We start from the raw sequence: 22450 nt of genomic DNA, 5'->3' as shown, positions 1-22450 counted from the left end.
GAGCAGTGAGCTCTGAGGTTCTGCCCTTGGCACTGCCCCAGCCAGGACAGCTCCCCACACTGGCTACTGCTCTGGAACACCAAAGAGAACACCCGGGCTCTGGCAGGCAGGGGCATTTCTGCACAGTTTACTATTGAGTGTTCTTCACTAGCTGCTTTTGAAATTGCTGCTTCTATTGTTGGAGCTGTTGAGATGGGAGTTTTCTCCTTTCCAGCCAGGGTTCTCCCTCAGCTCAGGGAACTCCTAATCCCATGTTTCTGACATCACGGTCCATTGCCATGGCAATGTCTGAGGGCTCTGCAGCCAACAGCCAGGTTTTCTGCAGGAACTTTTTATGTGAAAGGATGAAATCAGAGGGAGCACTAACACTCATGGACTGTGCACTCATACAAATATATGCAGAAAAAAAATAACTGTAGAAGAATGCAAAAGCTGGAAATCTAGAAGTTATTCGGGTTTTGTGTTTAAGGTGGGCTTGAAGCAGAGGAAAATTCTACTTTGTGTGTATCCTAAATTCCTAGTTCTTGGTCTTGTGTTGGACTTGGGCAGCACAACTTTGTCCAGCCAGTGTACTGCCAGTGCCTTCTATTCATGGATATTAAACTAGTGGTTGTCTTGGTTTGAGATTGTTGTTGTCCATTACTTTTTTATGCTTTTCCCAAATTTAGAGAGTTGAAAGGCAAGAGAACAAGGCTCAGAAAAAGGCTCTTTGTCTTTTCTTCTCTAGTTGTTCTGTCCTTAATTTTCTAGGAAATAGATAAAATCCCCAGATTCTGGAATGATTCATTGAAATTATATTGCACTTTTTCTTTCTTCAGGCTTTCTTCAGGTTCCCACTGAATTGAAAATATTGAGTAATGTACTCTGATTTTTAAGATAATTTTAATATGCACTTAAGTGTTCTACTCTGAAAAACACTATCTGTCATCTAAGGGAAAATGCTTGTGCTGAAACCTGCCCTGTTAGAACAGAATTTCCTTTGTTAAACTGCACTGATTTAATTGACTGTGCTTAAATGAAACCTATTGCAATTAGTCACATCTCATCCATAGCTAATTTATAGAAGGAAAGTCTTTAGTCATATGTCATTTGGACATACATTATGATAGTGGAGCTGATAATGTATTACGGTTTCCTGATTCACAATACAAATTAATGTTCAATCTTTAAAAGTATTTTAGTTTATTTTTGCACTTGTGAAGGAATCTTTGCCTGTGGGAAGCTAAGGAAAAGGGCAAGAATACACACTCTGTACTTGTAACTCTTTCATCATGACCAATGTGATCCACTTTGACGCCGATATTTGAGTGAATCTCCTGAAAATGAAGGGCTGGAGTACATGACCTGATGTAAGCCAGTTGCATAAAATACGCCCGTACCTGGCAAAACTAATTTCTCCTTACATAAAAAGCCAGCCTGTAAAATATGCGTTTGTCTGGTGAGGCAGACCACTGCTGCGTGAATTAAATACACAACTTCTTTGATGACAACATTTTGTTTAAGGTAGTGAATTACTCTGTGCTTTGCCAATTTATGACACTATTTCCCTCTGGGCATCCCTTTAGGCTTATCTGCTTCTGCCAAGATATGTGAATTGAATCATCTGGTAGTACTTGAGCTGCACATCTCACCCCAATAACTGGCTGATGGTCAAGCTGACTCAGCTGCTGCTGTGTGTTATACCCCTAAGCTTGTTACATTTACTTAATTAATTCGTTCCTGCTTTCAGACTTTGGAAGCTGATAAGGGGAGGTTGCCCTTAGCTCAGTTCCTATTTCTTAACTTAAATATTTGATTAAATGTAATAATAAAATTACATTAGTCCTTTGAACTCATATCTACCCATGATTCAGAGGATTAGAAGAAGTTAATCCAATCTTTTAAGGAAGTTTTTGAAGTTTTGAGAGTATGTTTTATCTCAGGGACGCACATTGTTGTGTTAGCCCCCTCCCTTTGTCATTTTCTGAAGGTCACCTCTAGTTTTGCAAGGCTGGAGGAAACGGCTGCAGGCACCTCATCTGCCAGCTGCCTCCCTCAGGCCCTCGAGCTGAGCTTGCCCACAGGTTCCACACGGAGGGGCTTATTCTGCCTTTTTTTAAATTAGCTCCAACAAAGCCCCTGAAAATTAGCTGTGCTGTGGAAGACAAATATGTCATGTGCTTCTTGTTTATGTGCTCTTTTACTTCAGTGGCCTGACAGCCATCAGTAAGCCCTGTAACTCTGTCTAGTCCACGGATGCCACCGAGGTCATACTGTGCTGGCTAAACACAAAAGGTTGAATATCCCTAAATTCCTCAGATGCCTGATGAATTAACACAGACAATTGACAAAAGGGAGACCTTTCCCTCCACCCACCAAAAGTCACTTCAAAACCTGCACCTGGTCTAATCTTTTCTACGTGAACTAATTGCTATTTGCAGTGGCATATGGAAGAAAGCTCCTTTGCCCAATAGTGATATTTCAGGCTACAAAGACATTTCATATTCCTTGTTCATTTTGGAGACTGCCTACACATTGCAATCATTTTTCTTTGCGGGAACTGTGGTTCACAAAAAAAAAAAAAAAAAAAAAAAAAAGAGAACAGATAGCAAGGGATTCTGAGAAAGCAAGGGAATTTTCATATTTAAAGCTTCCTGAGAGAAGGACCAGAGAACATCACACTTTGCTCATCTTCTTGAATAATTCATATATACTTGCACAAAAATCTGAAGGAGTTTCTAGTCTATGTGGGCAATGTGTAAAAGTTTATTTATTTTTAAGTAGACTTGTCAAATTTAATTTCCTTTTGATACACACGGTATGTGATGTTGTTAATATTTTACCAATAAGTTTTGAGAAGACAGTTGATGGCTGTCATGGCCACAAGGCATCAATGCTATCAGCCTCTCCAAAGCCTGGTGTAGCATAAACTGGAAAATCAGGCAGAAGAGGGAAGTACAATTTCCAAATGTGTTCATACACTGGGCTTATTATGCTTATGAATGTTTATGAAAGCACTCAATATTGCCATGAAGATACAAGAAAACAATCTATCTTTACAATACCCTAAAAAATGCAGTTTATGGCTTTTGTAAAATAGAATTTCCATGCTTTCCTTACCCTAACATTTACCTGCTTTTTTTAGAGAAGCAGATTTCTGTCCTTGTTCATGAACAGCTTGGAGATACCAGGTCTTAGCAAGGTACGTCCAAGTCCCTCCCGATGGTGTTTGGCCCTGCACCTCTCATCTCCCAGACAGAGGCTCTAATCTGCATTTGAGCTGGAACAATCACAGTGTCCCTTGTGGATACATGCCGGTGTGGGACACAAAAGTTCCACTTTGTGTAGAGAAGTTCAGGGTTTAGTGGATTAGAGGCAACTGCTCCTCCTCTCTAATGTAGCTTTGATGTTTTTTGAGGAATTGACTTGTGTGGGGGATTGGAAATCCCTCTTTTCCTCATTTATTGGAGCTGTAACACCATGGGGACATAGGGAGCCTCCTCCTGTGACCAGCCACTGTTGAAAGAGTTAAGTAAAATAAGACAGGTGTGAGAAGAGGGGCTGGCAGAGCCTCACATACGATGGTTGCATGATGGGAATGTTCACTCAGGGAGTGATGTCCTGGGTGAACAAAATAATGTCCCCAGGCAGGTGTTGGAACTGTACCTCTTTCCTACACGAACAGAGATTAAATATCTGCCAGACTCAAGGTTAAAAAGCAAGCAGGATTTTTGCCTATCTTTTAAAAGACAAAAGCAGCTTCAGTTTCAGATTTGGCTCAGAGGCAAAATCAGAAATCACTAGCAAAGATGGGCATTTCCCTGTGATTTGGTTTGTGCTGGCCAAACACAAGCAGCAGGGCTTGCTTTGTCATGGTCTTTGTTCCTCACAGGCAAGAGAGGTTAGCATCATAATGCTGCACTTCCTGTAAATCCAACTATAGGAGTATAACTGCAGGGGCATCTCATGCACGGAGCTGGTGATTACGGTTTCTTCAGTGCAGAGCTCTTCACCTTTCCCCTGTGTATGTGTCTATCAACCCCAGGGAGAAAACAGTGATTTGTGAGAAGCAAGTTTGCATGCTGCTGACACCACACTCTGCTGAGTAATACACTCTGCCACTGGCTCACCCAAGAGAGGCAGTGGCATGAGGGAGCATAATCAACCATGCCATGACCCCTTTTTCTGCATTATGTGGTCTAAAAAGTCTCTTTCAGCTCAAATTTCTCTGAATAAACATATGCACAACCAAATCCTGCTCTTCATCCTGAGTGCATGCCTCTCCCACGTGGAACACTGGACACCCGATCTCACGGCATCCCACCAGATTGCCTTCTCTTTACTGAGCTCTGCATCTCTTATCTACCTCAAGTAAATTTAGACTGGTCAACTCTCTGAGGCCTTTTTTTACTGAGGTAAGAAGGGAGAGGAGGGCAGAAAGTTTATCCATCCAGCTTTGCCCTGGATTCCCTCCTAGGCAGGATGTCCATCCTCTCTGCACATTGGAACAATCTGAGTTTAAAAGGCTGAAGTATCCCTTGTTGTGCAGCTAGTGTCAAGGCTGACATTGCATACAGTATAGGGATTATCTTGGTGTTTCCTATTGACTAATATATATGCCTTTTTGATGTAAAACAGATTAGTCTGATTTCATTCCCCACCTTCATTACAATGGCTGTCCAGCCAGCACCACAGCACTCCTGCAAGGCATCTGAAATCCTTGCTGTAGTAATTACATGCAACAGTGACTGGATCAAATTTGCTATTCCTATGATTCACCTGCAACAATGATCTTTGTCAGCACTTTCTATTTTAGTGGACAGATCATTTGAAGCATTACTTAGGCCATTTGACCTGCAGAAAAAGAATACCTATTATCATTAAGTCACTATCAAAAGGAGAGGGCTGATAATATAAAGATTATAGATATATCTTTGGGGATTAGGGCTTAATAGAAAAAAGCTCACAGAATTCCTCATTTGTTCCATCCCCAGTCATGCAAGACACTAAGCAAAACCATATCTTGTGGAAACTGCTGCACACAGGAAGAACAGGAGACAATTCAGAAAGCTTTGGCACACAGCTCAGTTCAGTGTCTGAAAGGGAATGGGATAGGCTTAGTGGGGCCAAGGAAGCAGCAGAACAGGTATACAAGCTCATGGTCCACAAAGAGATGGGGAATTGACATGTTTTAGAAGCAGGTTTTTAAATCCCATTTGAGTATTCCTCCATGAGTTCTGGTTTTGTTCAGTGCCCAATCAAAGGGAAAGGTTTTTACTGACCTCACTGGGCCTCTAATGAGGGTTGTAACCATTGCATATCTTTGCTGACTTTTTTCCCTGCCTGCAAACTGTATTTATTAATGGCAACTTCTTTTGCTCTCTGTAGGGCGGGTAGTTTGTAAACATAAATGTGAGGATTGAAATAGGTTAGTGTATAACAGTGAGCCCAGAGGCCCAAAGATCGATAAAGGAAAGAAAAAAGAGGAGGCACTGTGAATCTTGCTGTAAACCTGTTTTCTGAGTGATTTATGTATCCCATGACAGCTGTGGAAAGCTAAGACAACATTAGAAACTCTGGTTTGATAAAGCATTTTTATGAAGAATGGTTCTCACAGTGTTTGTGGAAGATTGTCATGGCTTAAAAATGCAGTGGCAGCCCAAGAAGTGGCTTTGAGTGCAAACATGAAAATCCCTCTGTTTATGACAACAATGGCTGTGCACAAGGAACGAGACCAAAACGCATTCAAAATAGTCATTTGAATAACAGCAGGTTAGAAATGAGATCAGATTACAGATAAGTAGGAAGTAAACACAGGGCAAAGACTAAAAGCAGAGGAATTCTAAGGAGGCATCCAGGAAAAGAAACTTTATTTTTGCAGGATTTCACCTTTTGGTCTGAGGGTTATCTGAGGCGAGTAAAGTCACTCTGCACTGTGGTTGCAGGCATATAACTTTCTACAAACTATGAAAATAATTCTTTACATTTTCTTTTTCTAAATCTATTTCACTGGAAAAGTATTGTTTTCTGGGTTTCTTTTAAAAAAGTAGGATTGAGAACAGCACTTTTATGTTGGAAGTTTAGTTTTGTGTCACCCAGTAGCTACATGCATCCTGCCATGGATCTTGGCTGTGTCAGACTGAAATAAGTAACAAAACAAGACTACACAGCAGATACTGTGCAGGCAGACACCCAAAGATCTCTATAGCATCCACAGATGTGCTGGTCTTGTCTTTCCTTCCAGCTCAGCAGCATTTCAGAATCACATGTTTCTGTCTGGTCAGTTCCCTTTGAGGTACCACTTTGGAATTCCTTTAAAGTATCTCATTCAACATCAAGTTCCATACAAAGACAAAAGATATTGCTTCTTGAAGGAAACAGTTTTCCACTAGGGGATTACATTGCCGCTGTTATTACCTCTCCTCCTACAGCTCTTTCCCAACATCATATTTCTTGTAATGTTTTAAGGGGCCTGAAACACTAGTGTCCAACTCTGACATATTTGCAAAAAAGTTGATGCTATAAATCTTTATTCATGAATAATGAGATCATAAGACCTAGAGAGGTACTACTATGAAAATGTCAGATAAGATCAAGGAGGTCTAGGGGACCTGATTTTGGAGCATTTTTCTTTCTCTTTTTAAAAAGGCTAAAATCAACAGAAGTTAAAAATTTGACACAAATTTTGAGGAGTTAGTGTAAGGCATCAACTGGTAGTAAAAAAATAAATCAATCTCTCTCTGGCAAAGATCTGGTGTATAAATTTGGAGAAATCAACAGACAATGAAACCAAACGTTGTACTTATTTTCCACTGGGTTTTTATGACTGAATTAGCAGCACAGCTGAGTTCAGGAGTGAAAAAGCTTGGAAAACTGTTAATATCTGTCCCCATAGATTATTTTTAAAAGACACTTTGTCATCATCACAATCTCCTACAGCATCTTTATGAAAGAATTGTTGGTGAGTTTAGGAAAGAATTATGTGGCAAAATATTACTGCAAAATAATATCATTACAGTCACTAAAAAAGAAGAGAACTGTATGTTGCAGTAGAAAGTTCATGTTGTCTACTGAACGTGTTAGCAGGACCCTTCTTACTATCACTGTCATCCTGGTGCCTGCAAAGCACCAGACCTTAGCTCAGACTCAAAGACTTCCTGCAGCCAATTTAAGTTGTTACCTGAACACAAAAATCCATATTTCAGCATTTCAGTGTGATGCTTTGCTGATGGCAGGGAAGCATTGCAAGCCTGTTGATATCTGGCTGCTAAAGAGATGGAATGGTCTTGCCTCCAGAACAGGGCTGTGCTCTCAGAAAGAAACATCATTCTGTTAAGCAGTTGGGTTTTCTGTGTTCTTTTAACAGAGTTAATGGGAATTGAACATCATCCCCTTTTTGATAGAAAGATAAATGGGCCAACAGCTCTTGGCCATTGTCATGTGGGAGTGAGCATACAGACAGAGGCAGACTTTTACAAATGATATTTGTAAAAATTTTTACATGTAAATAATCTTTTTCTTCATAGTTCTAGACTGGTCTGCGTTGTTTCCTTCCTCTTCTTCCTCTCAACAAGGGCTTTCCTTCAAACACAGACAGCACGTGTGTGTCCATTTGCATCTAGCAGTGACCTGTCTTTTTATGTAAATTATCAGTGCTTTGAGTCAGATCTTAGAGTTACGGTTGGGTTTTTTTGCTCAAAAAAACTTTTTCCTGGAAAAGCAGTTGGTAACCAATAATCAGGCATTCCTCTTTTTCGAACCACAGAAGCTGAGAACTGCCATAAATCAGAGGCATCAGCTTTTATCTGAAATAGTCTCTATTCTGAAAAGCCGTGATACTTTATGCCAAATATAGGCTTGTCACCATAGAGATAAGATGAATTCAAGGATTTAAGACTTGCCAGAAAATATCATGTACCATATTTAGGATAAAGCTTTGCATGCTTATATCAGCAGTGCAAGCTGAAACTGCAAACCAGCATCTAACAAATACTGGCCAAAGAAAAGAAAGGACTCACATTCTTTAAATAAAATATATCTGTTTCTAACTAAGGATAGTGTAGGTGCTGAAGCTATGTTTGACCTCAGACCTCTTTAACAACCATGGTTACTGTGTATTTTAGTGACTGGGACATGTAAGAATTTGATTTTTTTTGGGGTGTTTCTTTCTTCCTTTTTCTCTACTTTCAAAAATAAATGTTTGTCTTTGTTTTATTTTAATTTATCCCTTAACATATTAAAATCTATCTGGCCTTTCTCTCAGGAGCAAATGAAATCTAATCAGTTCTTTTTGATGATATATAAGGTGTTGTTTGAGATGCTTTTTTGGATGTAACAGTACCTCTGTTCCTAGAAATTCCTTTACTGCACCCAGATTTGAGCTAAGTATCCCCAAATCACAGATATACTTCCCTCTCCTGTTACCCACGAAAGAACAGCTAAAGTTTTCAGACGTGCCTTGGGAACTGAGACACTGCTGTAACTGTGATTCATGTTACTGAAGCCTATTCATGGCTAAAACATTTTTGAAAATGAGCTTTCTTTTGAAAATGATGCTTCCAAGGAAATTCAGTGCACTGGAAAATGTTGTGTCATATTGTCCTGCTGCCCCTCAAAGCAGAGAAGAAGATTTAATGCAGTGTTCTCAAGGAGCATCTGGGAGAAATGGAGACAGCACCATCTGTCCACCACAAGAAACCTCTGGTACCCCCAAAAAAGCTCCTGTGTTCAGTGGGGATTGCTGCAGGCTGAGAAAGGTGAGCTGCCCTTGCAGGCACTGCCTGTGGCCACACCAGTTGCTGCTGAGGAGTTTGGTCACTAGACAGTTGCCTACACATGGAAGAAAACCAGGGCAACCTGGGGCCAGTCCCCTCTGTCCCAGGCCCTTCACACAGAATTTGGGGATTGCCCATCATCCCCAGCACCAAGTGCTTGGTCAGGGTCGTGGAGGAGGGTTGCAGAGTGAGCAGGCATACAAGGAGGCTTCTGGGCTCACAGGGCTTGCTTGCTTGGTGCTACTGTTACAAGCTGATGGAATCAAAATTATTAACAACAAAAACAAAAGAATTCAAATTCGTGTTTTTAGCTGTTGCCCATGCAGTGCCATAGATATTATAGTAACAACACTAAGTATAATGAAGTCCCCACATCAGAACTAAGCCATTTTAACAACCTTTGGCAAGCTCAGCAGCAATGCAAATACTCCAAGTCTTTGTGTTTAGGAGAGGGGAGAAAGAGCTTAAAATTAATTTAAATTGAAAAACAGCAGTCATGCATTTCTCTAAATGATTGTTTTCAGTACCATAAGCCACATCCTTTCAAATTTCCTCTGCTTGGCCACATCATTGGAATGAAGTGTCATACTTGGTTAAGTCACTTTGACATCATCCTGATGATGTGTCAAGCACAGGAAATTTGAAAGGACAGGGCTCAGTAAGGTCTTACTCTAACTTGCCTTCTTTTGACAATTCCTCTCTCCAGCCCCACACCCTCTCTGAGCCTTTTTTCAAATTCAGTGTTTCTGAGTTTGGTTAACTCTTAAAATCCCTATGGTGAGGCTAATACTGTAAAAAGTGTGGAAACAGCACTCTGCAAGTCTCCCACCTTCCTTTCAAAGCCAGGATTTTCAAGGTGTCCGAATATTTATGGTGATGGGTCATAAAATACATGAGTTACATTGAAATTGCAGAAAAAAAACCTACAAGTGAACCTCAGCTGCAAAGATGTGTGTGGCTTCAGCTCTAGAGAGTAGGAGTGGAAGAGCTCTTGAAGGCTGTGAGCCTTCAGCCCAGATACGTCAGGCATCTGGTGGAAGTAGAGTTCATTGCATAAACTGATTCATAACAAGCCAGTGAGATTTTTCTTTCAAATACAGCTAGTGGGAAACTGCTCCAAAAATGTACATTTCTGTGTAGGAAGCAGTGTACACAGCTCTCATGCCAGAACTGTCCGTCAGCTCAAATAGCTCTTATTCTCTGGTTTCCTCTCTACACCCACAGCATACTCAGGGGAAACAACCCTACCTCTTCTCAAGCTTCATCTTGATGACCTATTACATTTGCTCAGGAAGTAGTCTCTCCACCCTTTTGAGAAACCCTTCATTTAATTATTTGCAGTTTCAGTGCTTCTTTCTTGATAAGCGGTGAGCAGGAAAGAAAAGAGTATTCCCTTTTTCTGAGGTTCAAACTAGCCAGACAGATGGAGGCAGACCTGGGTCTTTGCTCCCTCTGTGCAAGGGCGTTGCTCTCAGTTCTGTTACACATGATCTCACTTCTAGTGCACCAGTCTCCAAAGTTATCTGTTTCTTTCCTTCCGATTCTTTTAATGCTTTCCAGTTTTATGTCATCAGTAAATATCTCGGATTTGCTACTTTTTTACATGCCAAGGTTGCTAATGAAACTATTAAGTGAATAGATCCTAAGGTCAATCCATCAAACAATAGATTTCCTCCCGCCTGATAATGTCACTTTCAACAGAAGCTGTTGTGAGGTGCCCTTTAGGCAGTTCTCTGTTGACCTTAGAGTTATTATACTAATTCTCAGTTTCTGCACATAATGTAACCTTTTTCTCTCTGTCTTCATATGTAATGTTTACCTGAAATTCAGATTAAATACTGCATTTCCTTTGCCTACAAAATTATTGTTATCATCTAAGAAATATACTTGCTTACTCTTGCATGATTCACTTTTGTTAAAGCCATGCTCCATTTATATTGATTTTCATTTCTCTTGACTTACACTTTCTTTCAAAACTTTTTGCCTATATTTTGTATTCTGTTGAAGTCAGGTTAGTTGTCAGTGTCAATCTTCAGTTTCTTGTGCTGGCTCTTCCACAATTACAGGAGAGAGATTCTCTGGTTCGGAGATTTCTGCTTCAACTTCAGCTCTGTGTATTTTCAGCTTGAGGCTCTCACTTCCATTACCCATGCTCCTCTATTTCACTGTTTTTATTTTTAAAAAGGCAGAGTTTTGAAACTTTACCTGAATTACCATTGATTTCTATACCATTTTCACTCGAGTGGGGCTTTACTTTTTCTTCACTGTTATACATACAGTTAAACAGCTTTTTGCTTGTTGTCTCAGTTCATTTTTTTTACCAAGGTATAATACAGATTGAATTTCACTGATTCTCACTTTACCTGTGTGTTTCCTGACTTTTAATGTAGCTCATTTTGCTGATCATTCAATTTACCGTCCTGAGAAGACATTTGAAAAACCTTCAATATATTCTTCAAGGTGGGCATTTACTATTTTCTGTCCAGAGTGCTTCCCCACAAGGTTACAAAAATTTTTCCTTCGCTTATGTTACAGAGTTCAGTTAGGCTTCATCCCTTTGAGTAATTCTATGTTTCTTCTGCACTCAGGTTCTTGATTTCTTTTGGATAGCTCACTAATTAGGTACCTTCATTTCTGAGCCTTTATCCATTTGCAATCTAAAACCGTAATTACCTAACTGCCTTTGTTTACAGTTAAATTGTATTTAAACTGAATCAATCCATGAAAAACCTGCAACAAATTTTTATTTCTTATCACTTATAAAAACAAAGTGTAATTAAGGGTGTCCTCTTGTTCAATGAACGTTATCTTAGCTGATAAAGAAAATTGTCTTCTATAATGTTCAGGAAAACCTGGACCTTATCCTTAATATTAATGTTTATTTTTCATCCTATATTTTGGCATAGCAAACAAAAAGTACATGTATTCCAAATGGTTTTATCCACACTTAGTGATTGCTTACTCCTTTATGGTCTCTTATAGTACAGCATACAATGTTACTCCATCTCAGGTTTGTCTTAAAATACACTTTTTCCTCACAAGCACTTCAATATCCCTGGTCTCTCATCCTTGACAAAGCATCTTAGATTTTTGGCGAAAGGTGATTTAAGATCCTCTGCTACATATTCTGTTTTCCTTTTTTTCAGAGACAACCTGGACTTTTGAGTTATCCCTTGATTTTCCCTTGTCTAGTAAGCAGGCTAGAAGCTGTCCTTTCTATAACAGTGCTGTCACTGGTGGGATTGCTTTCATATAGAAATTCCCAATTATCCTCTCCATTCTTTCCTTCAGAGGCTGGGGAAGGTTGCTGAGTATCTTTCTATTTTTATAACCACAGTCTTTAGGCCTGGGTGCTCAGAAACAACAGGCCTGTAGCACATAGAGCATTTTGTCCTTGTTACCAGCACTCCTCAGCTCAGCTCAGCTCAGCTCAGCTCAGCTCAGCTCAGCTCAGCTCAGCTCCGTGGCCAGCTCATGCTTTCAGACAAGTGATTTCCTCTGGGCTTGCTCTTCATCCTGCACTGCTACACTGCTACTGTGCTCTGCTGGCAGTCACTGACCATGTGTAATCCCATCCTCTGGGTTTATGTCCATGTACCAGCTGGTTTTCCTTCAGTGGTTGACTGCATCTGCCATCAGCTCAGCAGAGCACCCAGAACAGGCCTGGGTCAGGGACCTTTCCAGGTACAACCCTGTGGAAGAGACCACCTACATAACCTTCAGTGCAAGAGATGCACAATGGACCAAAACTTCCCTTTATTTTTCTACTGTTTTGTACTATTTACACCACTAGTTATTTGTAATTTTCACCAGTGTGAGAGGCTAGTCAGGTCCACTGTTTTCGGACCTGAATAGGGATATTGCAGACTCTAGTTGTAAGTAAGAGTTAGTTCTAGCATAGCTTCCCTCTCTTTCTCTAATTATTTCTAATTACATTGCTAAATAATTTTGATAAGCAGAATACATCCAGCCCCTTTATTCAAAGTGCCCTCTGCCTGAACCCTTCAAACCTGGCACAGAAATTTCTAGTAAAATTTACAGTACAAATGGTTTATGGAAATAAAGTGGCACTAGGAATGTTTTGACTAACTGTGCCAGTTCCAACCCACATAAGTCATACAATGAATTGTTATGGTTTGAAAAGAGCTGTTTGCATTTTGGTTTTTTTAAAGTGTTAATTAAATAATATATAAAGCTACTAACATCTTAGGTCAGGGAGAGTGCCAAAATGGACACTTTGGTATTAATTCTGTGTTTATGGGGCGTCTCATGTCTCTAAAACCTCCCTAGACCACTATTAATCATAACATATCAAGTATATTCATCACATATTTTTCCTGTCATACACCAAAGAATGTCTTACTAATTAAAGGGGTGAAAAATTGGAAAGGTTCCTTTTCTACCCTATTGTTTTGTAGAAGAGGAAATGATAAAGTTCAAACAGTAAATCTGCTCCTTTCCAGAAGAATGTTCTTATTGGGAAAGCAGACTTTTATCACATTAAAAGCAAAACATTATGCAAAGTTTGACCCAAATCAGGCGGGGATTGCTTGCTCATCTCGTTCTTCTGAACCCAGTTCACTGCAAAAGCAGGATTTGGCCTTTTAGCACTTGTGCTGCAAAATCCATGACTGTTATTAAAGGCATTTTAATTAAACCCAGCATTAAAACTACATTTTTCTTTCAAACCATCTATAACCAAAAATTAGCAGCAAGGGGTTTTTCAAACCTCAAAAGAAATTGTTTGGGTGATATGCTATACATGGTTTATAGATATAAAATCCCTGGGGTTTTGTTTTCTGGGAAAGAGAAGACAAATCTCTGTCTTAAAATTAAATGGGTTAAGTTTTCTGTTCATTCCCTACTGGACAGTTGTCCACATCTCAAAAGCTGAACATAGCCTTAATTCATGACAGCTGTTTTCTTTACAATAGAATTGAATTTTATATAGCTCCATTCATATTTGAGGTGTCCCAAAGCATTTAACAATAAGGAGTCATTGCCAGCTTTCGTGGCCACTACAGCACGTCAGAGTTTTGTTTGAGGAAGGTCCCTGGGATTCGGGTCTTTAGCTGTGGGTGATGCTCTGGGCGTGGGGACCACCAGGGTAGAGGTTTTGCACTCAGCAGCCCCTTTCCCAGCCTCACAAGGCAATACTGACAGGACCCTGGGGCTAGGTTCATACCAATCCACAAAGTACAGCAAAATCCCCTTTCCTTTAATATCTCTGAGCAATGACACCCTTGGCCAGTTCTACAAGCATCACTCTGCTAAATTTCTGTGCTTTGTAAGCTTTTCATCCACAATGTGAGCCAACAACATTCTGCCTTGGGTCTGCTGCAAAGGCTGTCTTGCATTAGTCTGATTGCATCAGATCTTTACAGCAAAGCAGACTGAGCAGAGCAGGGGTGGTAGGAACCTTCCACCCTCAACAGGGCTGATGCCATCACACCACAGAGAAATCCCAGGTTAGTCACTGCCTGCTTATCAGAGCCCATCCATGCATATCTGCTGAGCATATCCGGGTCTCCAAGATGAAGCATCCATCTTAATCCCTGTCAATAGATAACAACCTGAAAGTTGCTGTTCTACATCTCACATGCTTCATTTTAGGCACTGCCTAAATGGGAACAGTGGAAGCATGGATGTAAATCTTGAGGCTTGCAGGCAAAATACAGATATAAGAAAGAAATTTTTCTTAGATGCATGCTTACTTCTCGTTAGGTTTTCATTTTAGTAGAATAGTTCTGTGGTCACACAAAGTAGTATTCCACAACAGAAATTCCTGAGAACACAGGTAATATGTTGCTTCTGAGCTCACCACCCTTGCTATTGCAGAAACTCACACTATAAATCAGCTGTACAAGTAAGGGAGGCAATGAGTACTTTAGGAAGATTAAGGCAACCTGTCATCTACATTCACACAGCTTTCTAAAACTGAGGATTGCCCAAAACCAGCTTTGGTTGCTGTCAGCTTATTCAAATGAAAATGATAAAATTGAATTAGTCTAGAAAGACATTTTCCTATGAAAATGTCAATGCCTTTGAAACAATGAGCTTTTCTACACACTCAGATTGGGGTAGGGCAAACTCTTTCAAGATAAATACATGAAGAAGAGATTCACAAATTACATCAATAAACAAGTTGTAGCAAGCTGTGCATAAAGCTGTAGCATAAACCCAGGGGATCTAAATTCCTCCCTGCTGTGATTCTGTGAAATCAGTGAAGTTGCACTAGGGCTTTGTAATACCAGTTTTATTGCATAGAAATAGCTTCATCTTCTTTAGAGGCCACAAACGGATTTGAGCTATCATAAAAAAAAAGTAATTTTCAAGAATGGATAGCCAAAGGGAGCTTTCTGCAAAAGACCTGAAGAGAAGCTTGCATCACCATTACATGTTCAAAATAAATCATCATGATAAGGAGCATGATTAAGGGTAAATGCGAACCTCATGGTGCCAAAAAAGATTTGGAGACCAAAGTCACATGTGAGCATGAGATCATGAGAAGGAGGGAAGAAGAAAAGGAATATACAATGAACAGACACCAAGTAGTTTCATGGCTGGAAGAATCATAATTTTATTGCCTGACCTCTAACACAACCCACCACAAGCATACGGGGGCAGGGGGAAGCAGAAGTGAAAATGAGCTGGGATAAAAATAGGAGGAAAGCATGAATCTGCTCTGACTAAATAGGGTAAGAAGGAAGCAGGGTCTCTTCAAAGACACATGCTAGAGCACCTTCCAAACACACATATTGCCCAAGGCTGATGCTGTTTTCCAAAAACCTTTTTCCCATTTCCTGTGTTAAGCCGAAGGGTGCAAAATGCACTTTTAATCTTAAAAGGAGCCACTTTTCCTTCCAGGAGCAGAGTAGTCCAAGCTTGGCTCAAAGACTGTGAATTCTTTTTACTTGTCCTGTTGTAGGTAGGTTTTAGTGGGTGATGACATTCATCTGTTGTAGCAAAGGATAAGTAAGATTGTCCATTCCTATTTTTCTCACAGGAGGAAATCCAGATGTGCATTCTTAGTATTATCTTTACCCTTATTCCAAAAAATTCCCTTTCACCTCAAAAGCTTGCTCAGCTGACACAGGGTAAGGATCCAGACCATGTCTTAGCAGTTTAATGCTGCGAACAAGCAAATGAATGGGGAGATAGATGCAAGAGAGCTTCACTTATTGCAAGGCTCTGTTCTCCTTTGCAGATTCCTGCTCACTTTAACCTCTAACTGGTTCCTTAGGGCTCATGGTTTTGGTCTCTTTGGGTGGGGTTTGTCACACTAATTGAACTATGGTCATCCCAGGCTGTTTAAAATCTCTCTGTAGAAAGATGTATCCATCTGTGAAAGGTGAGTCACCCCATTCCACTGGAGATGGTTGGGATACAATGCCCTCAGGGCGTACTTATTTTTCTTTACTGCTTGTAAGGGAAACTTGGATAATTCTTGATTATACAAAGCTGGACATGATTAATACCAAACTTTGTAAGCAGATATATTAATACAATCAAGTGAAAAATAGAAAGAAAAATTGCAGTTGTGCTGTACATACATTTCTGTCTTTTCCTGTCCTTTCCTTGGCTTCTCATCTCTTCAGTGCTTAAGTTGTACATCTCAATAACTCCTGTGGGAGACAGGAAGAAGTGCTGATAGTCTCCTAAAGAGTAATGAAGTTCACAGCCAAGCACCTGATTTGTCAAGAATCCATTAAAAATTACAATTCACTACAACTTCTGTTGTTGTGGAAATAAGTGGCTGTTTTTCATGTTGTCTGGGGCCTTATCTATGTGCATGAAGTTCTCTAGTCTCCTCAGAGTTGCTCACAGGTTTTGAGGCATTTAAGAATCATAGGGTAATGTCCTCTACAAGCCACTGAATGTGGAAATACCCAGTCCTACAACTTCATGGCCTTTTAAGCTAAGATCATAACCTTATTAATTAAGATTAATCTTAAATCCCTGGAGGAAATGGCAAAGGGCAAAGCAGCAGAAGTCTCCCTGTTTGTGTTGGCTCTGCCCATGAGCTGCACATTGTCCCTTCAATTCCTTGGCAGCTAGATCCCTGCATAAAAAAGCCTGTCCTTAATCTAAGTCCCACTGAAACCAGCTGGCAGGGATGTCCCCAAGCATTGGCTACTGAGTGCTCTCCTGGGCACTGCAGGGGATGACTTGGATTTCTGGTCTGACTCAGCATCAGTGCTCTTTCTCTCTGCTTTGGATGGATTTTGTTATTTAGATCTTAAGGGTGCATATCATGATTTGCCTGCAATCAGTGAGAGATGTGTTCTCCCTTCACAGTGTGTAATTAAAGTAATTCTCCTAGCATAAAGCTAAAGTTCTGGATTAAACCCAAGTGGCAGCCCGCATCATGTGATGTAACTTAATTATCTTACTGCCAGCTGTGCTTTACTAAGCATCTGGCCTTCTCTCTTTCAGGTTGAAGCTCCAAGTTAATTACAAATACCGTCAGGACTGAGATGTAACCTAATTGCACTTACCTCCTAAACATTGTTTAACCGGTTTGGAAACACTAATCTACGTATCATAAAGTTTATTGGTCATGTTAATGTCTAGATCTGTCATTGGAAAGATGGAGAGAACTGGCTAATTTAACTAGACAACAGAATTTAAAAATCCAGTGACCAGATAATCCTATTGTTGATGTCGTGAAGTTGTAGTTTTTCCTTTTCCTTTTAAAAATATCTTTGCAATTAAGATTTGTTTACAATTAAGACTGATTACTGTAAGGCTGATTACTTTCAATGCTGCAGAGAAGATTTTCCTCTCTCCCTCTCTTCTTCCAGTGAAGTGTCGCAGAGGCAACATGAAATGCATTTGTGGATTCAGAAATGTTTATAGTAGGCAGAGCCTTCAGATTAGCATGACACATGGAATTTGTGAGCTGTTAGATTTGATTTCAAAGCATTAGGCTAGGATTTCACATTTTGTTTTTATAAAATGCAAATAGACTGCAGTTGCTTTGTTATTAAGATGGATTTGAAATGCTAGTCAGGGAGCAGATATGGAACTCATATCCCTTACACAAGTCTTGCTTCCTGGAATGTTTTTTTTCTTTTTTCTTTTAGAACTTCTCCCAGATGCTAAGTAAACTGCTACTGTAAGACAGACCAACTAAAAAGCTATTCCCGAAAAGGAAAAAAGAGGTAAGGAATGAATGAACTCAGAACAAGGGCACACAAGTTATTTTCCAAGAACTTGCATGAAGGAAGAAAAATCCAGTACACACTGGCCACAGAGCAGTCCCTAGTGTATGCAGAACTCCTCTGCATTAGAGCTTAAGGCAAATGAGATGCCCTGTCTGGCAGCAGAGATCCTTCTCACTCCTGGGGATCACACTATGACTCCTAGAGCTACATGCAGGAGTCTTTGTGGGTGTAGGCAAAGAAATAGATTCCCAGTGTCCATGGCACAGGGAAGCCAGGGAGCTCCAAAGCACAGTGCCAGCATTATTAACTACCCTGAACACTGTGGTATTCCTTGGGCTATGAGGAAAGAGCCTAATGGTAAGTGTGCCTGACACCTGAAGGTCTCCTCAAAGCCAGGTCAGCTGTGTCCTGAGAGCAAGCATCCCCATGGATGCACTGCAGGAAGGCACTCTCTGGAGGACAGGCTGTCCCAGGACTGAGCACACACAACAGCTCCTTATCCTGCCACACACATCCAAAGAGACTTGCAGAAGTCTGCCACAAGCAAATGACAGACTGTCAAACAGCTGCAGGGACAAGAGGTGGGGAGGTCCCAGACTGAGCCAAAAAAATATGGTGGAGTGCCCTTTACAGTCACTTCGTGCTGTCATCGTATTTCCAGCCATCAAACTGCAAGCAGCACCCCAAATGTAATTTAAGACTTCAAGTTAGCTTCCAACTGGAATCTCTGAGACAAAAAAATCTCAATCTGACAAATAATTATATAACCCAATTTTCTAACAAAAAAACCCAAAACTAATATCTGCTATAAAGATCATTCCCATGCTTGAAACTTTTAGTCCTGGTCTTAGTCAAATATTTTGGGAATGCGTGCACACATCTGTGGATTGCCAGGAATTTCAGAGAGCTTTCAGCATCCCAGGTTACCCATTGTAATATGTGATAAACAGGAAAGGTAGAACGATCAATTGAATTTCTTGATAACTGTGCCTATAAATAAAACAACGAATCCTTTTTTTTTTTTTAATCCTCCCTGCATATTTCAGACATAAGTGTTGGCTAAAAAAGGCTGGACCAGCCAGTAAGGCTTGCTGGTGCACACTGGCATGCTTGCAGTGGGTTAGGAAGGAAGCATGACTGAGTGTTTCTATGGAGATTAGAAAGAACAGGCCTTGTTTCCTTGGCATAGCCCTAATTAGCAAATGCTTAAAGTTAGGAAGATCTGTTGTTTCCACAAGGACATTTTGTTCTAGCAGAGGTTGTGTTTTCCTCCATTTGCTCAGTCTGTGAGAGGCTGAAAGGGCAAAGGAATCCAGAGTAAACAAGAGCTTTCTGTCCTTCTCATCCACAACACCTACCAGGAGGTGCCACACTGCAAAGAGACCTGGAGTCTGAAAATGCTGCTTTGTCACAGCAGAATTAGGAGAGATTACCCCAGAACAAAACACATCCTTTCTAAATCAAAAGTGTGATTTCTCAAAATAGAAATTAGGTTTTTAGGATATATTTATTTGGCCCTCCATGAAATTACCCAAAGGAGAGAGAAAGGCTAAATAAAATAGAGTCTGATGCATCTGTGTACTTACAGATATTTCTGGAGAGATGCACAGACCTATATGCAGATATAGACTGTAAAATTAAGAGCATAACCCCTTAATTTATTTCACTTGCAACATCAACCAACATTTTGTTGTCTGTTCTTAACTGTTAGTCTTGCAGCATGAACTGTGCTGGGCTGGAGCAAGTGATCTGAGGGAAGCGTTGTCCCTTGAAACCTTGATGCAAATTCCCTGAGCCTCATGGAATGGAGGCAGCATGTCCTTAAACCTGAAAAAATTCTGCTTCCCACTTCAGCTGTGGTTTATTAAACCACTTTCTGATGCTGGGTCAGGATGGAATTGGTTATGTTGGAATGAGACCCATTTTCAGACAAAACTTTTATTTTCTCCATTTTCCCTTTCACAGCAGATTTACATCCCCAGCCTTAACTTGATAAAATCATTTCTGCCCTTTTGCTTGAGCTTGTAAGGAGGCACTTTCTCAAAATTCAAGGTCTAACTACTTTTTATAGCTCCAAAATGCAATACAGATTCTACTCCTGAGCACTGAAGTAATATTTTAGCAGAGTGGGGCAGAATTCCAGTACTCAAGTGAATTAGAGAGATGTATGTGCAGACCCAAGCTGTTTGTATGCTCTCTTTGAAGTGTGCTGAGACCAAGCCAGCCTCTCCTAGCTGTCCTGTCATTTCTTTTACACTTTATACCCAAGATGAGGTATAGAAAATACTGATATTAAAATTCTATAACGGCTCTCATTGCTACTTCAAAAGCCCTACCTTTCCAAAGTCTTCATGTTCAGCCAAGCTTGAAAGATATAGATGTCTTAAAAAAAAATAAAATTTTCCTATCCTTTCCTTCCACTTCTTGGCTGCATTTTCTAGCCACTTTTCAGGGAAATATAGTATTTCAAATATCTCACATTAAAAATATTATTCTTCCCAGACTCCTGAGGCTGCTTTCACAGGTTGTCTGTGGATGCTACTGCTCCTTGAAAGGAGCTGAGCAGTGGGACCACGCTGACTGACTGACCCAGCATAAAGTATCAGTTAAGGCTCAGTTGCACTTATAGGGGTGGGTTTGGACTTCATGGTAGACCACTCAGAAAATGGAGCAAATAAGCTTGTCTAGCCACATCCTTTAGCACTGACAATGATCTAGGGACAAGAATATTTTTTGCTTCAGTCTGTCACCCTAGCTTGTATCCCTGTACTGCTTTTGCTGTCCTCTAATGGATAGAAGTCTAGGAAGCTCTACACAGGAAGTATCTGGATCTCTGCCCGTGTCCCATTCCCAATATCCTTTAGACAGGGCATCAGTGTTCTGTTGTGACCTAACCATTGCTGGCCCTGGAATGCAAGGAACTTCCTGCTGTTTTTTATGGGACTCCGAGGAGAAGCCCTGCTGCAGGATGATAACATTAAAGTGGGATTCCCCAGGGACATTGCAGTCACAAGTGCCAAGCAAATGACCCACCACACTCCTACTTGTGTGATAAAATATTTTACCTGCGAACTTTGCAGATTGCTTTAATATTTCCTCTTTCATCTCCCCCTGCTTTTTTTTTTAAAGCTATGTGGTTTACCTTCACAGGACATCTGTGGGTAATGGGTGGCCTGTAAAGGGCAAGAGAAAGTGCCTAAGGATTACAGGACTCAATTCCACTGCCAGCAAAGATTTCATCAGCTGCAGAGCCAAAGCAGCAAAGCTGTAAGACCTTGCTGTCTTACCAGTGTTCAAGCACAGACAGGATCTGCGGTAACTTTGCGATTCATATGCATCTTTCAGAGTACACAGGACCACTGCCTCCCAGCCTTGTGTCCAGTAGACATAAACTGGTACAAAAGAACAGGGGTTTTATTTACATTCTCTGCCCTGAAGTGCAGAGGATTTTACTGTGGCTATATGCTGGGCCAAAGCTGGGAGGAGGTAGTGAAGGAGAAATCACTTGCCATGTGGCAGAGGATGTGTGCAGCACTGATTCACAAGAAAATTTTCTATTTTCTCTTTCTCATGTAGCACTTCTGCTTTTCTTTTCTTTGTCACAGGTGCAGGACCCTAACAACATCTCTGCAACTCTTATGTAATGAATGCAAAATTCAAAGAAAAATGGCAGAAGACTTTGGTAGACTTCATTGGTATTAATAAGTCATCAAAGACATGTAGCTCCAGTACTGCATAAACATGTGCAATATGCTTAATAAGAGAGCTCAGGGCAAAGGCTTGAATGCAGCATCTCAGCCTGTAGTGTAGTGTGAGCTGGATTATGTCTTGCAGGAAACTGTCCTTCACTGAAGATACTGCTATAAATTCCTAAGCACATGTTTCCACCCAAAACAAAGGCAGCTCAGGAATTTGAATATTGTGGGAAGACTGGCTTTGTCTGAGTATTATTTTGGGAAAGAAATATATGTGGGTAGATGAGAGGCAGTTCAGGTGGGAAGGAAGGAGAGAGCATGTGGGAAACAGGCAGTGATGTGGAGCTGCAGCACAGGCAAATTGTGTGGATGCCTGTCCTGGGAGAAGCCCAAGAGGCTGGAAAGCTGGCTGGGAAAGATCTGCTGCTGTGAGAAGAAATGTTGCCTCCAGTGGTTTGTGTCCTACTGTGTTTATGAGAGCAGACTCTATATTGTTCTACATAAAAAGAGTTGCATCAAAAATACTGGTCTTTGCTATTAATATCCGTACTTGGAAAAAACTTGAGGGCCTGAATTTTGTGCAGCTGGAATGATGGGATTTCATTTAATTTAATGCAGCATGTTTTCTCCTTTTGCCTGTGCTTCTCTGTAATGCAAAAAGTGAGGTCCTGTCTGAGGGCAAAAGCTGGTCCTGTTGTGGGGCTCAGCTGGTGTTGACATCTACAGAAGCGGCTGAACTTCAGATACTTAACTCTCATCCATCCAGATCAATGTAAGAAGTTCACCTGACTAGCTGTACTGCTGATGGATTCCTTCATCTCAGATAAACTATGTT

General features: G+C 40.6%; 1 long non-coding RNA gene across 1 annotated transcript; it reads left to right on the top strand.

The window, feature by feature from the left end:
* The first annotated feature begins 330 nt into the window (after positions 1-330).
* Positions 331-21597, top strand: LOC135301370 (uncharacterized). The gene is made up of 4 exons (XR_010363128.1): positions 331-469; positions 3125-3181; positions 17840-17917; positions 21526-21597. It is a non-coding gene; the product is annotated as an uncharacterized LOC135301370 (long non-coding RNA).
* The last annotated feature ends 853 nt before the right edge of the window (positions 21598-22450 follow it).

This window comes from Passer domesticus, chromosome 5 (genome assembly GCF_036417665.1).
Source record: "Passer domesticus isolate bPasDom1 chromosome 5, bPasDom1.hap1, whole genome shotgun sequence".
Taxonomy (NCBI): domain Eukaryota; kingdom Metazoa; phylum Chordata; class Aves; order Passeriformes; family Passeridae; genus Passer; species Passer domesticus.
Note: the sequence above shows the minus strand (reverse complement) of the source record. Positions and strands in the feature narration are given on the sequence as shown.